The sequence below is a fragment of the Cetorhinus maximus genome, chromosome 6 (genome assembly GCF_964194155.1).
Source record: "Cetorhinus maximus chromosome 6, sCetMax3.hap1.1, whole genome shotgun sequence".
Taxonomy (NCBI): domain Eukaryota; kingdom Metazoa; phylum Chordata; class Chondrichthyes; order Lamniformes; family Cetorhinidae; genus Cetorhinus; species Cetorhinus maximus.
This window is the reverse complement of record NC_135884.1, coordinates 123589736-123602082: the sequence shown is the minus strand read 5'-3', so window position 1 is coordinate 123602082 and position 12347 is coordinate 123589736. Positions and strand designations below refer to the sequence as shown.

The 12347-nt window shown below is 45.8% G+C and overlaps 1 protein-coding gene across 4 annotated transcripts in view; it reads left to right on the top strand.

The window, feature by feature from the left end:
- The window catches only part of ca5a (carbonic anhydrase Va), a 42857-nt gene that overhangs the window by 12124 nt on the left and 18386 nt on the right, over positions 1-12347 (top strand). The window lies entirely within an intron of this gene.

Genomic DNA, 12347 nt, shown 5'->3' with positions numbered 1-12347 from the left:
TTCCCACCCGAAGTCATTGGACCTTTGGTTGGTCAGTCAAATTTTCTGTCCCACCTGTGACAATTCCTGCCATGGGCGGGACCGGAAAGTCCCGGCCCTTCTATCTATTTTTCACCTGTTTTAGTGTATCTTTGCTGTTAAGCTTTTTAATCCAACCTCTTAAAGCTGCATTCTATCTGCCAACTTTGCCAATTTTCCCAGGAATCTTTCATCCTGCTTAAATAAGTATGCTCTAGGTATCTGTATGTTTTGAGGTTATGTAGGAAAAGGAAGATTGTCAGGGAGGGCATGCAACACCATTGTATTTGCACTTTCAGCATTCAGTTAGGATTGGCTCAGACGCTCCCTCCCGTTTGTACATAGAAACTTAGAAAATAGGAGCAGGAGTAGATCCTTTGGTACTTCGAGCCTGCTCCGCCATTCAACGTGATCATGGATGACCCTCTATCTGAATGCTGTACTTCTGTGTTCCCCTTACACCCCTTGACGCCTTTAGAGTCCAGAAACCTATATCTTTCTTAAATATATTCAGTGACTTGGCTTGCACAGCCTCCGGTGGTAGAGAATTCCATAGGTTCACCATCCTCTAAGTGAAGAAGTTTCTCCTCATTTCAGTCCTAAATGGTCAACCTCGTATCCTGAGACTGTGACCCCTTGTTCTAGACTTCCCAGCCAGAGGGAATATCCTCCCTACATCCAATCTGTCCATCCCTGTCAGAATTTTACATGTTTCAATGAGGCTGTCACTAATTTATCTGACTTGGGACGGCTGCAGTGGCGGCTTCTTATGCCGTTTTGTCCCAGCCTCCACTGCATTAATTATGCATTCCTGGGAAACATGCTGTTTCAGTGGTGGGAGGGCCCTCATTCGCCCTACACTCCATCACCTCGTTGCTTCCTCATGCCAGGCGCCATATTTAAAGTCCATCCATGCGCACACCTTTCAGTGTTTCCAGCCCAGTACTGCTGCACAGAGGACATGGTCCCAAAAGGCAGTCGACGAATACGCTCATTATTTTGCAGTCTGTGCCCAAGGGGTGAAAAGCTCTGGAGCACTTGGTGCCACTTTCGTGCCTCTGCGTTGCTTGAGTGGGCAAATAAGCTAGAGGCCTGACTCCAAGCATGTTATGGCTGCATCTGAACTGTCTCAGCTGCGGAGGAATGATCATTTTACATGAGGTTTCCCTGATGCGTGACCACTTCCCTCCCCCAACAGCCCGCACGTGCCTGTGCACTACCATCAACCACAGTGCAGCCCTTGTCCACCACCCCCAAATCGCCTCAATGGCTGGGCAGCCCTTGCCCCCCGCCCCCCCCAACTGGCCTCAACCTTGAAGTCCAACAGGCGACCCTCGTGAGTGCTGCACAATGTTACTGTGCACTCACCTCTGAGTTCCCCTCAAAGTGCAGCCTGCCAAGTGCACGCCTTACATATGCTAGTGTGAAACTGGTCGACATGCAGTCACACCCATGTGCTCGGACGATCCAATGTGGGGCGATGATCCCGGCGAATTGGGCTTAAAATGAGATGCAGATGTATTGCAATGATGTTCCTGACGTCCAACAGCAGGAAACGCGGCCCGCCATTGATGGGCAGAATGGACGATTGCAAGCTGGTTTCATGATGTTATGAAACCAATTTTTGGCCTTCTCGCCAAATCACAAAATCACAGAATTATTACGGTGTAGAAGGAGGCCATTCTGCCCATTGTGCCTGCACCGGCTCTGAGCATTTTAACTTAGTGCCAATTTCCTGCATTTTCTCCGTAACCCTGCACATTAAATGATTCTTTAAATAGAAACAATGCCCTCTTGAATGCTGTTGAACCTGCTTCCACCACACTTCCAGGCAATGCATTCCAAACCCTAACTACTCGCTGTGTGAAAAAGTTTTTTCTCACCTTGCATTTGCTTCTTTTGCAAAACACTTTAGAACTGTGCCCTCTGGTTCTTGATCCATTTACGAGCGGGAACTGTTTCTCCCTATCTATTCTGTCTAGACCCCTCATGATTGGGGGAGGCAATGGCGTAGTGGTATTGTCACTGTGCTAGTAATCCAGAGACCCAGGGTAATGCTCTGAGCATTACCAGGTTCAGATCGCACCAATTCAATAAAAATCTGGAATTAAAAGTCTAATGGTGACCATGAAACCATTGTTGATTTTTGTAAAAACCCATCTGGTTCATTAATGTCCTTTAGGGAAGGAAATCTGTCATCCGTACCTGGACTGGCCTATATGTGACTCCAGACCCACAGCAATGTGGTTGACTCTTAAATGTCCTCTGAAATGGCCTAGCAAGCCACTCAGTTGTAACAAACCGCTACAAAGTCACAAAAGGAATGAAACCAGACGGACCACCCAGCATCAACATAGGCACTGGAAACGACAACGGCAATCACAGCCCTGTCGACCCTGCATAGTCCTCCTTACTAACATCTGGGGGTCTGGTGCCAAAATTGGGAGAGCTGTCTCACAGACTAGTGAAGCAACAGCCTGACATAGTCACCCCCACAGAATCGTACCTCACAGATAATGTCCCAGACTCCACCATCACCTTTCCTGGGTATGTCCTGTCTCACCGGCAGGACAGACACAGCAGAGATGGCGGCACAGTGGTATACAGTCAGGAAAGAGTTGCCCTGGGATTCCCCAACATCGACTCCCGACCCCATGAAGTCTCATGGCATCAGGTCAAACATGGGCTGATTACCATGTACCGCCCTCCCTCAGCTGATGAATCAGCACTCCTCCATGTTGAACATCACTTGGAGGAAACACTGAGGATGGCAAGGGTGCAGAATGTACTCTGGGTGGGAGACTTCAATATCCATCACCAAGAGTTGTTTGGTAGCATCACAGCTGGCCGAGTCCTAAATGACATAACTGCTAGACTGGTGCTGTGGCAGGTGGTGAGGGAACCAACAAGAGGGAAAAACATACTTGACATCATCCTCACCAACCTGCCTGCCACAGATGCATCTGTCCATGACAGTGTCGGTGGGAGTGACTACCGCACAGTCATTGTGGAGACGAAGTCCCGCCTTCACATTGAAGATACCCTCCATCGTGTTATGTGGCGCTACCATCGTGCTAAATGGGATAGATTTCAAACAGATCTAACAGCTCAAGACTGGGCATCTATGAGGTGCTGTGGGCCATCAGCAGGAGCATCAAACACAAACTGTAACCTCATGGCCCAGCATATCCCCCGCTCTACCATTACCATCAAGCCAGGGGATCAACCCCGGTTCAATGAAGAGTGCAGGAGGGTGTGCCAGGAGCAGCAACAGGCATGTCTAAAAATGAGGTGTCAACCTGGTGAAGCTATAACATAGGACTACTTGCATGCCAAACAGCATAAACAGCAAGTGATAGACATAGCTAAGCGATCCCACAACCAACAGATCAGATCTAAGCCCTGCAAGCCTGCCACATCCAGTTGTGAATGGTGGTAGACAATTAAACAACTCACTGGAGGAGGAGGCTCCACAAATATCCCCATCCTCAATGATGGATGAGCCCAGCACATCAGTGCAAAAGATAAGGCTGAAGCATTTGCAACAATCTTCAACCAGAAGTGCCGAGTGGATGATCCATCTCAGCTTGCTCCAGAGGTCCCCAGCATCACAGATGCCAGTCTTCAGCCAATTCGATTCGCTCCACGTGATATCAAGAAACAGCTGAAGGGACTGGATACTGCAAACGCTATGGACCCTGACAGTATTCCGGCAATAGTACTGAAAACTTATGCTCCAGAACTTGCTGCGCTCCTAGCCAAGGTGTTTCAGTACAGCTACAACACTTGTATCTACCTGGCTATGTGGAAAATTGCCCAGGTATGTCCTGTACACAAAAAGCAGGACAAATCCAACCTGGCCAATTATTGCCCCATCAGTCTACTCTTGATCATAAGTAAAATAATGGAAGGGGTCATCAACAGTGCTATCAAGCGGCACTTGCTTAGCAATAACCTGCTCACTGATGCCCAGTTTGTGTTTTTCCAGGGCCACTCAGCTCCTGATCTCATTACAGCCTTGGTTCAAACATGGACAAAAGAGCTAAACTCCCGAGGTGAGGTGAGAGTGACTGCCCTTGACATCAAGGCAGCATTTGACCGAGAGTGCCATCAAGGAGCCCTAGCAAAAGTGGAGTCACTGGGAATCAGGGGGAAAACTCTCCGCTGGTTGGAGTCATACCTAGCACAAAGGAAGATGGTTGCTGTTGTTAGAGGTCAATTATCTCAGCTCCAGGACATCACTGCAGGAGCTTCTCTGGATAATATCCTAGGTCCAACCACCCTCAGCTGCTTCATTAATGACCTTCCTTCTATCATAAGGTCAGAAGTGGGGATGTTCGCTGATGATTGCACAATGTTCACCGTTCGCATCTCCTCAGATACTGAAGTAGTCCATGTCCAAATGCAGCAAGACCTGGACAATATCTTGGCTTGGGCTGACAAGTGGCAAGTAACATTTACGCCACACAAGTGTCAGGAAATGACTGTCTCCAACAAGAGAGAATCCAGCCATCGTCCCTTGATGTTCAATATCATCATCACTGAATCCCCCACTATCAACATCCTGGGGGGTTTACCATTGACCAGAAACCAAACTGGACTGGCCATATAAATACTGTGGCTACAAGAGCAGGTCAGAGGCTAGGAATCGTGCGACGAGTAACTCACCTCCCGACTCTCCAAAGCCTGTCCACCATCAATAAAGCACAAGTCAGGAGTGTGATGGAATACTCCCCACTTGCAACACTGAAGAAGCTGGACACCAGGACAAAGCAGCCCACTTGATTGGCATCACATCCACAAACATTCACTCCTTCCACCACTGACGCACAGTAGCAGCAGTGTATACCATCTACAAGATGCACTGCAGGAATTCACCAAGGCTCCTTAGACAGCAGCTTCCAAACGCACGACCATTACCATCTATAAGGACAAGGACAGCAGATAGATGGGAACACCACCACCTGGAGACTCCCTAAGAAACTCACCATCCTGACTTGGAAATATGTTGCCATTCCTTCACTGCTGCTGGGTCAAAATCCTGGAACTCCCTTCCTAACAGCACTGTAGGTGTACCTACACCACCTGGACTGCAGCGGTTCAAGAGGGCAGCTCACCACCACCTTCTCAAGGGTGACTAGGGATTGACGGTAAATGCTGGCCCAGCCAGCGAAGCCCACTTCCCACGAATGAATTTAAAATATAAAATAAATTTTGAAAACTTTTGTCAAGTCTCCTCTTAGCCTTCTCCTCTCCCAGGAAAACTGTCCCAACTTCTCCAATCTTTCCTCATAGCTGAAGTGTCTCATCCCGTTCTCGCAAACCTCTTCGGCACTCTCTCTCCAATGTGTTCACATCCTTCCTATAGTGTGGTGCCCAGGACTGTGTACGCAGCTGAGGTCTAAACAGTGTCTTATATAAGTTCATCATAACTTCCCTGCTCTTGTACTCTGTGCCCCTATTAATGAAGCCTAGAATACTGTATGTTTTAGAAACCGCGCTCTCTGCCTGTCCTGCCAACTTTAATGACTTATGTAAATATACACCTGTGTCTCTCTGCTCTTGCAGACCCTTTAGAATAGTATCCTTTATTTTATACTGTCTCTCCATATTCTTTGTACCAAAGTGTATCACCTCACACTTCTCCGCATTGAACTTCATCTGCTACCTAACTGCCCACACAACCAATGTGTCTATGTCCTTTTGAAGTTCTACACTGTCCTCCTCGCAGTTTACAGTTCTCCCAGGTTTTGTGTCATTCGCAAACTTTGAAATTGTCCCCTGCACACCAAGATCCAGATCACTTATATGTATTAGGAAAAGCAAGTGTCCCAATACCGACCCTTGGGGAACTCCACTACAAACCTTCTTCCAGCCTGAAAAATACCCATTAACTATTACTCTCTGTTTCCTACTCCTCTACCAATTTTGTATCCATGTTGCTACTGTACCTTTTATTCCGTGAGCTATAACTTTCCTCTCAAGTCTGTTGTGTGACACTGTATCAAACACCTTTTGGAAGTCCATCTCCACCACATCAATGGCCTTGCCCTCATCAACCATCTGTTACCTCTTCAAAAAATGTCAACTAGTTAGTAACACACAATTTTCCTTTAACAAATCCATGCTGACTCTTCGGGAATCAATCCACATTTTTCCATGTGACTATTAATTCTATCCCAAATAACTGTTTCTAGAAGTTTCCACACCATCGAAGTTAAACTCACTGGCCTGTAATTGCAGGGCAGACCTTTACAACCTTTTTTGAACAAGGGCATAATGTTTGCAATTCTCCAGCCCTCTGGCACCTCCCCCGAATCCAGGGAACATTGAACATTGCCAGTGCCTCTGCAATTTCCACTCTCACTTCCTTCAGGATTCTTGGATGCATCTCTTCCGGTCCTGGTGCTATATCAACTTTAAGTACTGACAGCTTATCCAATACCTCCTTCTCAACAATTTTAAACACTTCTAGTGATTGAGTTTCCTCCTCTGTCACCATGGCCTGGGCAGCATCTGCCTCGTAGGTAAAGACAGATACAAAGTATTAATTTAACGTCTCAGCCATGCCTCTTGTCTCTATGTGTAAATCTCCTATTTGGTCCCTAATATTGTCTGCTCACACCACTGAACACACCTGATGCCAGCGGGCATGAAATATTCCACCCTTGTTCTTAAATATTGGCATGATCTGTACTTCAACCGCTCACTCAGTGCATTCAGTCCACAGCCTCACAACCCACTGCAGGTTTTTTCTGTTCTCTCTCTCTCTCAAGCCACTTATGTTTAATCTTATATCTATGTCCTCTTGTGTCCCAATGCCACTCCCTTCGTGTAGAGGAAGGGCCTCCATTCCATCTGTTTGCTGCTGGTGTATTGCCATTGCACTTAAATGCTTAGTACCATAATTCCTTCCTTCATTTTATACCAATTTAAGGTGCCACAATTATTTTGAGGTCTAGAAAGACCATGAGGGAATCACGGATATCAATTAAATCCCTAGTTGCTTACTCCTTTAAGATGTTCAACAACAATACCTGAAAGGTGATGCAATAAGACAAATCATGCCAACAGGGATTCTGCTGAGACACTTGATCTGTGTTCTAAAGCAAAAGATGGCTGCACTGATCAAAGATATTACAGTACAAGCCAGCCAAGGTGTCCAAAATTATTGTTGCCTGCTATGTGTTACACAACTTTGTCCAACAAAGGAGCTTTGCAATGGAACAAACAGGAGAGTTCAGGTAGCAGCAACCAAAGACTAAATTTATAAATCAATAAGAATTTCATGGCAGGCTCAGAAAAGCACCTGAAGTACCATTGCCCAGCAATAACCTGCATGTGTCCAATATCATGGCCAATTAAAGCATTGCCTCCACTGCCCCATCCATGCATCAAGATTCTGAAATACCTTTGCATTGTGCTACAACTTCAGGTGCCCAAACTTAACTGACCTCTCTCAGCACATTAGAGTGCCAACTAACCCATCCTAAAATTATGTACTGCATACCTATTCACTTTGATTACCCCTATAAGGACACGCCATTAACTTTACTTCAAGGCCTAACTATGTGCTACATCGTGTATAATTGGGTGATTATAAAGTCATTTAAGAAGAAAGGTACAAAAACAAAAATTGCTGAAATGCACAGCAGGTCCGATTAGCATCAGTGGAGGTAGAAACAGAATTCATGGGCGGAATTTTACACCAGTGGTTTGAACAGCTTGCTGCTTTTAACGGCCCTGTGCCTGTCGCAACGGGGCCATAAAATTCTGCCTAATATTTCAGTTCAATGGTCTTCTAATAATAAGCCATCGACCTGAAACATTAACCTTGGGCAGAATCTTGCCCTTCGATGGCGGGCGGGCCCCACCGGCTTGGCGGCGGGCAGGCAGCCTACCCCCGCCACTGAAATGGGGCCTGCCGCCATTTTAAGTTTGGCCCGCCCAGCGGCATCCCCGACGGGAAGCGCTATGCGCTTCCTGTGCTGGTGGGGGAGGGAATCCCCAGCTGTCAAAGAGCGCACTTCCCCCTGAGGCAAAGTCCTGTCTCAGGGAGAATACTGATAGCGTCAAAAACATTAAAAATAGAAACATTAAAAAATTATTAACATGTCCCCCTCATGTGAAAATGTTACACGAGATGGGACATGTTAATAAAGAACACATACACTTTATTAATTTTTTACAATACGGACATGAAACTTCGCCCCGCCAGAGGATGAAGTTTCATCAATAACCTGGAGCCCGCTGGGGCTCCTGGCCTGCCCGCCAGCCTTAAGGTTGGATGGGCAGGTCTTTAATTACTTTAAATAGCCTGTCAATGGCCTCAATCGGCCATTGACAGGTCGGCGGGCGGACAGCTGATTTTGTTGTCCGCCCGCCTTCCTAAAAATTTAAATGGACCAAGATGACATCGGGGATTCCTCCCGACATCATCCCGTGTCATTTTCCCCTCGGCTCAAACAGGCCCCGCCCCCAAATCGACGAGGGGAAAATCCTGGCCCTTGTTTCCATCTCCACAAATGCTGCCAGATTTGATGAACATTTCCAGCATTTTCTGTTTCTATCTCAGATTTCCAGCATCCACAGTATTTTACTTTTGTATTAATGAAGGACATATTGAGTATCTATACACAAGCTAATAGAAATTCAGTCTTTGGAAAACACTTGGAATTCGAAATTCAAGATCCGATTAATGAGCATTTAGAGATGCATGGATTAATGGAGGATTGTCATTCTGGATTTGTTAAAGACAAGCTTAATATAGCATTTTGAAAAAATGACTGAATGGGTAAAGAAAATGGACTGGACATTGAGTTTATGGATTTTCAGAAGGCTTTTCATAAAATGTTTCACAAACAAGTGGGGCTGAATAATACAATGCAATTGGGATCATTTCCCACTTTGCAAAGCATATTTTGGGGCATGATGATGTTGGGTGCCATCCACGACATCATCACACTGCTTTACAATCATACCATATGCAGGCAGGTCAAAAGTCGGGAACCCGCCCACATTAGTTAAATGAGAATTTAAAATCCAATTGATTCAATTAGCTACCTATCACACCTGAATAATACAGCCAGAGGCAATAATATGCCTTCAGAGTGAGATTTACGACAGTTGGGGAATCCGACTTTTTAAGGGCAAGCTTGTCTAGGTGGGCTTTTAAACTGCGGCTGTAAGCAGAGTCTCAGGTTTGCAGTTCAAAATCCATTGACTGTTGGGACTGCTCATTTCAGTGGGCAGAATTACATTTTGGACATTTTCTCCTTAGAAAGATTGTCCTCTCATTCAGAGGGCTTTTTGATTGTTCATTGTTTTATCCAGTGGTGAGGGATGAAAACCCTCGGAGACAGGTGGGGATTGTGGTCTCTTGGAGCAGAGGAAGATTCGGAGGAGGAGGAGAAGGGTGCGAGGAATGAGGGATCACAGGGAGGCTGCAGATACTGTGGGCCCTCAGTAAGGGGACAGAACAATGCCAGATCCCAATGGTCAGGAGGAGCCTAGCAACCATCATCAGAGGCACAGACAACTTTATCCAAAGTGTATACAGGCAGCAATTCAGCTACTTGCAGCTGAGTGAGACTTAGTGCAGAAGACAATCCAGGCTTTCAAGGGCAATATTTCAAGGTTGGCGTGGGACCGTTTTATTCAGCCTGTGATGTGAAGAAATATAACAACATAGATAGAAAATTATTTAATGATGGACCAGGGAATGGGGTGAATGGATGTTGCTTGGATTGGAGAAAGGTAGAAAGTGGTGTACCCCAGCAGCCATGCTGTGGTCACTTTTGTTCTTGAAAAGTGTTCAAGTGCAAATGTGTATGTTTTAAATTTGGATGTAAGCAACCTAATATCAAAATTTGCTGATGACACAAAAGGAAGGGTTTGGCAAATAGCCAGTGAGGCACAGGTTTGTGGAATGGGCAGTCAGGTGGCAGGTGTAAGTTAAAGCAAAGAAATATGACAATGCATTTTGGAAAGAAAACGAGGAATGGAAGTATCAGCTCAATGTAAAGATACTAAAGAGAGTGAAGGAACAGATAGACGGGTTTGATAAATAACTTTTTGAATGTGCGAGGGATTGCTGATAAAACCATAGAAAAGGCCAATGGTAATTATAGGGTTTTCTCAATAAGTATTGCTTTGGTAAATAATTTTGCAGAATAGTTTACCATTGGAAGGTCTGATGCTATAACAATTATAATGTAACTGTTTATCTTATAGTCTGAATGAATCATAATGCATAAATTGGAAAAACAGAATTGGACATGGGAGATTGGATTGTGACAGATAAAGCATGCGTCGGATTCCCAGAGATGCTTAGGAACTGATTGATTCTGGAACAAAGTTTCCATATACTGCCAAATACAGTGGCAACAAATGAGCCTTTCATAAGATACTACCATTTATAAAAAATAATATGGCTTCTCCTGACTTTCATGATATTGATACCAATGCCCCAGGATATGCCGTAGCATGTTGATGATATTGTATTACAGGTGAGTATCAAATATGTAACATTCTGAAGTGAATGGACAAATCCTCCTTACTAAAAATGGGGGCTAGTGCCAAAATTGGCAGAGCTATCTCACAGTCTAATCAAGCAATGGCCTGACATAGTCATTCTCACGGAATCATATCTTACAGATAATGTCCCAGACACCACCATCATCATCCCTGGATATGTCCTGTCCCACCAGCAGGACAGACCCAGCAGAGGTCACGGCACATTGGTATACAGTCGGAAAGGAGTTGCCCTGGGAGTCCTCAACATTGACTCCGGACTCCATGAATTCTCATGGCATCAGGTCAAACATGGGTAAGGAAACCTCCTGTTGATTACCACGTACTGCCCTCCATCAGCTGATGAATCAGTACTCCTCCATGTTGAACACCACTTAGAGGAAGCACTGAGGATGACAAGAGCGCAGAATGTACTCTGGGTGGGGGACTTCAATATCCATTACCAAGAGTGGCTCGGTAGCACCACTACTGACCTAGCTGGCCGAGTCCTAAATGACATGGCTGCCAGACTGGGTCTGTGGCAGGTGGTGAGGTAAGTAACAAGAGAGAAAAACATACTTGACCTCATCTTCACCAACCTACCAGCCACGGATGCATCTGTCCATGACAGTATCGGTAGGAGTGACCACCACACAGTTGCTGTGAAGAATTTTAAAAAAGCATTAAATATAAACATTTTGCACAATGTTTGACTGTACTTAAAAGTATTGTGCACAATTTTGAGCACCCTACTGGAGAACAAAGACCTTTTCCTATACTTGCAAAGTCATTGATGAGTGTTCATAATTTTATATTATCACCGAAGAAAATGAGGAAGGTTAGGAGAAATTTATTCAGGAAATATCTTATTCAAGCATGAAGGGTGGAACTGTCCCAGGAAAAGTCCGGTATCAGGTGGGGAAATCGGCGTGTGACCTGCCGACAGCAATGGTGACTTTTTCTGCTGTATCATGCGCCACTTTGTTTAAAAAATTGAGAGACATTAGTTTTACGTCAGATCGCTGGTGGGGCGTCCTTTGATTCCCCCACCCCTCCGTGACCTCAGGCCTTCAATAAACTGGGCCATATTTACAGGCTACCTCTGCACAGAGTTAGCACTCTTCAAGGTATAGGGAGCTGTTGGGAACTGATGGCTGCCAAAGGGAAGAAACATGCTGCCCCCAAACCTAACAATGCCTCCCTCGAGTGCCTGCTGGTTACGCAGTGGAACCCCGCGATGCCCTCCACCCCGGCTCTGGCCAAAGAACCTCATCCAAGGTGACATATCCAGCATGGGAGGCAGTGGCAGCAGTGGTCAGCGCCAATGCCCTACAAAAGAGGACAGCCACCCAGTGCCAAAAAAGGATGAATTTTCTCCTCTGTTCTGCCAAGGTAAGTCAGTCTTTCATCACTCTCAACTTACACAGTCACAAACCCATCACACATTCACAGGGGTCTCACTCACTGCCAGCTCGAGGGAGATCACCATTCACTCTCTCACATACACCTACATCTGCCCTGCAGTTCGTGTCCTCATCCCGTCCAAGGCACCACTCAGCACCCACACTTGTCAGGTATCCATCCCATCTGGCCTGGCAGGTGTCCTGCTTACATTCTCTCCATCTGTATTCATGCACACAACAAAAGGGAGAGGTTGCAGACTGGTAGAGGAATGCCCAACATCAAGGTCTTCACAGACCAGAAAATAGAGCTATTTAGCTGGCCAACGACAATGTGGACCATTCCTGTGTTGACGGTGAGATAGGCAGCGCTTAACCAAGTGAGGATCTAGCAGTGCAACATCCACCAGACAACCA